Source organism: Macaca mulatta, chromosome 13, assembly GCF_049350105.2.
Source record: "Macaca mulatta isolate MMU2019108-1 chromosome 13, T2T-MMU8v2.0, whole genome shotgun sequence".
Classification (NCBI taxonomy): domain Eukaryota; kingdom Metazoa; phylum Chordata; class Mammalia; order Primates; family Cercopithecidae; genus Macaca; species Macaca mulatta.
Window position 1 is genome coordinate 25,699,762 of NC_133418.1, and position 4,832 is coordinate 25,704,593.

General features: G+C 46.5%; 1 pseudogene; it reads right to left on the reverse strand.

The window, feature by feature from the left end:
* Positions 1–3,770: 3,770 nt before the first annotated feature.
* On the reverse strand, positions 3,771–4,293 carry LOC100430493 (large ribosomal subunit protein eL38-like; annotated as a pseudogene).
* Between the last annotated feature and the right edge of the window lie 539 nt (positions 4,294–4,832).

Below are 4,832 nucleotides of genomic sequence, written 5' to 3' on the forward strand. Positions count from 1 at the left end.
AGGGCCTTTCTCTGTCACCCAGGCTGCAGTGCAGTGACGCAACCATGGCTCAATCACTGCAGCTCAACCTCCCAGGTTCAGGTGATCTTCTCATCTCTGCCTCCTAGGTAGCTAGGACTACAGGCGTGTACCACCACACCCAGAATTTTTTTCTATTTTTAGTAGAGATGAGGTTTCACCATGTTGGCCAAGCTGGTCCTGAACTCCTGGGCTTCAAGGATTCACCTACCTCGGCCTCCCAAAGTGCTGGGATTACAGGTGTGAGCCACCACACCTGGCCATATTTGCCAATCTTAAGTGGTTGGGTAGAAGATAAACACATAGATCCTTCCTTTACACTGCCCATGAACATGAGTTCTGCAGTAGGGAGTGTCCAGGTAAAAAAACAAAAAACAAAAAAAAGTGAGAACAAAAAAATTCCATTTAACTTCTAGTTAAACATGACAAATGAAATGAGGATTTATCTTTATTCCCTTGAGATATCGCTAAAATGAATTAAATAACTGAGTAAGATGAATACAAGGCATGAGGCAACTGGAGAGGGGAGACAGCAAAAAGACCAATGTATATAATTTAGAACCATTTGTGCAAAAAAAAAAAAAAGTGGTGGGGAAGAGGAAGAATAGATGTATGTTTGTTTACATATGCATAAAATATTATTTGTAGAAACACAAGAATCTTGTTATATGGGCATCCTGGAGAGGTGAGTGGAGGGGCTGGGAGAAGAGTGGGAAGGAGGCTTCAATGCACAGCCTTTGGTACATCACAGTGTGAATGATGTACATATATTCTATTCAAAAATAAATTACTACAATTTGACCTGGAGCAGTGTCTCATGCCTGTAATCCCAGTACTGAGTCCGGCAGATCACCTGAGGTCGGGAGTTCAAGGCTAGCCTGGCCAACATGGTGAAACGCCGTCTCTACTAAAAATACAAAAATTAGCCAGGTGTGGTGGTGGTCCTCGCCTGTAATCCCAGCTACTCAGGAGGCTGAGGCAGGAGAATCGCTTGAACCCAGGAAGTGGAGGTTGTGGTGAGCCAAAATGGCACCATTGCACTCCACCCTGGGCAACAGAGTGAGACTCTGTCTCAAAATAAATAAATAAATACATAAACAAATAAATTACTACAATTTAAAAATTTAAAATACAAATGAGCCGGGCGCGGTGGCTCAAGCCTGTAATCCCAGCACTTTGGGAGGCCGAGACGGGCGGATCACAAGGTCAGGAGATGGAGACCATCCTGGCTAACCCGGTGAAACCCCATCTCTACTAAAAAATACAAAAAACTAGCCGGGCGAGGTGGCGGGCGCCTGTAGTCCCAGATACTCTGGAGGCTGAGGCAGGAGAATGGCGTGAACCCGGGAGACGGAGCTTGCAGTGAGCTGAGATCCGGCCACTGCACTCCAGCCTAGGCGACAGAGCGAGACTCTGTCTCAAAAAAAATAAAAAAATAAAAAATAAATAAAATAAAATAAAATAAAATACAAATGAAAGTATTTCCAAAAGGAGAGATCGTCATTAAGCAAATAACTGTAAAAATAACTCTATGATTCCATAAAGGAAATATTCAGAGTGTTGTCATAGATAGAACAAGGGAATGGCCTGAGGTCTGGGGCTTTGTGGAAGGCCTCCCTGAGTCTCCCAAATGATAAGGAGAAGGCTTTCCAGATGGGTCAAACAAGGGCAGCGAGCTGCAGTAGGAAGGGGCAGTGAACAGGCCAGAAAAACAACGACTCAAGTTTTTATTTATTTCCTTTTTTTTTTATTTTGTCAGATAAAAGGTCACATATGTTTATTTATTTTTATTTTTATTTTTTGGAGACAGAGTCTCACTCTGTTGCCCAGGCTGGAGTGCAGTGGTGGATCTCAGCTTACTGCAACCTCCGCCTGCCGGGTTGAAGCAATTCTTCTGCCTCAGCCTCCTGAGTAGCTGAGACTACAGGCACCTGCCTGCACGTCTGGCTAATTCATTGTATTTTAGTAGAGACAGGGTTTCACCGTGTTGCCCAGGCTGGTCTTGAAGTCCTGAGCTCAGGCAATCCGCCCGCCTCGGCCTCCCAAAATGCTAAGATTATAGGTGTGAGCCACCACGCCCGGCCTGATCATACATATTTATTACTGAACAAACCCACTAGTGCAGAAGCATAGAAACAGAGAAAAATCATTTACTCAATAAAACATATCATACTGTACAGATAGCAGACATTTTCAGTTTGATATGGTAAGATGACAGTGACCTTGATGCAGCGTAAGTATGTCAGCTCATGTACAATTCCTGCTGGGTTATCAGGGAGAACATTTAAGGCAGAGGGTGGAGCAAATGCAAAGACCCTGAGATGGAAGCATGTTTAGAATGCTTGGGTGGGTGGAGCATGACAAGCATGTGATAGAGATGAGCTCAGAGAGGGCGTGCTGGAGGACGGAAGGAGTAAAGCCTCATCGCTATTGTGAGCACTGTGGCTTTTACTCTGAGATGATAAGCAATAGCAGGATGTTTCTTAAGTGGGGAGAGGAAAGACCGGATGCGGTGGCTCATGCCTGTAATCCCAGCACTTTGGGAGGCCGAGGTGGGTAGATCACGAGGTCAAGAGATCCAGACCATCCTGGCCAACATGGTGAAATCTTGTCTCTACTAAAAAAAGATACAAAAATTAGCTGGGCGTGGCCTGCACCTCTAATCCCAGCTACTCGGGAGGCTGAGGCAGGACAATCACTTGAATCCGGGAGACAGAGGTTGCAGTGAGCGGAGGTCACGCCACTGCACTCTAGCCTGGTGACAAAGCGAGACTCCGTCTAAAATAAAAATAAATAAATAAATATAATAAGTAAAAAGGCCGGGCACCATGGCTCAAGCCTGTAATCCCAGCACTTTGGGAGGCCGAGGTGGGCGGATCACGAGGTCAGGAGTTCAAGACCAGCCTGGCTAACGTGGTGAAACCCCATCTCTACGAAAAATGCAAAAATTAGCCGTCCCAGCTACTCAGGAGGCTGAGGCAGGAGAATTGCTTGAACCCAGGAGGCAGAGGTTGCAGCGAGCCGAGATCACGCCACCGTGTCCCAATCTGGGCGACACAGTGAGAGTCCATCTCAAAGAAAGAAAAAAAAAAGATGGATAGGAAGGATCTGACATACACACACACACACACACACACACACACACACACACACACACATAAAGGTGGAGAGGAAGGATCTGACTTGAGCTTTAGAAGAATAAATCAGGCTTACGGAGTCTGAGAATGAGTGATAGGGAGAGAGGGCTGAGATAGGCGATTCAGGCAGGAGACTGTGAGGAGATGGCAGCGGTTTGGATCAAGGTGGTAGCAGTGGAAGGGAAGAAGATATTCTGGTCAGATTTTGGATTTATCTATTTATTTATTGAAATGGAGTTTTGCTCTTGTTGCCCAGGCTGGAGTGCAGTGGCACGATGTCGGCTCACTGCAACCTCTGCCTCCCAAGTTCAAGCGATTCTCCGGCCTCAACTTCTCCAGCAGCTGGGAGTACAGGCACCTGCCACCATGCCCAACTAATTTTTCCTATTTTTAGTGAAGACAGGGTTTCCACTAAAAATGCCACCATGTTGGCCAGGCTGGTCAAACTCCTGACCTCAAGTGATTCACCTGCCTCAGCCTCCCGAAGTGCTGGGATTACAGGCGTGAGTCACCACGCCCGGCCCAGGATGTATTTTAAAGGAAGAACTGATATAGTTGTTTGGTTTTGTGTGTGTGCATTAGTATCTTAATAAAGTTCAAATCAGTGTGTGTGGTTCATTTCAGCTCCTTCACTGCCAAATCAGGGGGCAGGGACTGCTTCAGTTTCTCTGCCTTCTCTTTTTGCCTGATGACCATGGTGTACAGGTATCTGCTGCATTGAACTTCAAATTTCGCATTGTCCTTCTTTTTCTTTCTTATTTATTTATTTATTGAGACAGAGTCTCACACTGCCCCTGGGCTGGAGCACAGTGGCACAATCTCAGCTCACTGCAAACCCCGCCTCCTGAGTTCAAGCAATTCTCCTGCCTCAGCCTCCCGAGTAGCTGGGACTACAGGCGCGTGCCACCACGCCCCACTAATTTTTGTATTTTTAGCAGAGACGAGGTTTCACCATATTGGCCAGGCTGGTCTTGAACTCCTGACCTCGTGATCCCCCTCCTCAGCCTCCCAAAGTGCTCGGATTACAGGCATGAGCCACCATGCCCAGGCTGTCCTTTTTCTTGATCTTGACAGATTTGGCATCCTTTTGCTAGGCAGTGAGCAGAAAATGCTTGATTTCCTCAATTTTCTGAGGCATGGCAACAAGGCACGCAGGGAGCAGGGCAGACTGGCACCTGGGGTTCCCAAATTTCACCCAGTCATGGATTGCTCCACATTACTCCTCTCGGCCAAATACCACCCCAGAGACCTGATAATAATTGTTGATACATCAGTTTCAGATGCATTGGATATGGGGTGTGAGAGGAAAAGAGGGCTCCCCAAGTTATCAACTGAAAGTAGGAAACAAGTAAGAATGGTGGAAAAGCTGGGCACTGTGGATTACGAACCCCAGCACCCTGGAAGGCAGAAGCGGGAGGATCTCTTGAGCTTAGGAGTTCAAGATCAGGCTGGGCAACAAAGCAAGACCCTGTCTCTACAAAAAAAAAAAAAAAAAAAAAAAGCCAGGTTTAAGAATGGTGGAAAAACGGGTGCTATGGATTACAAACCCCAGCACCCTGGAAGGCCGAGATGGGAGGATCTCTTGAGCTTAGGAGTTCAGGATCAGCCTGGGCAACATAGCAAGACCCTGTCTCTACAAAAAAAGAAAAAAAAATTAGCCAGGCTTGGTGGTGCATG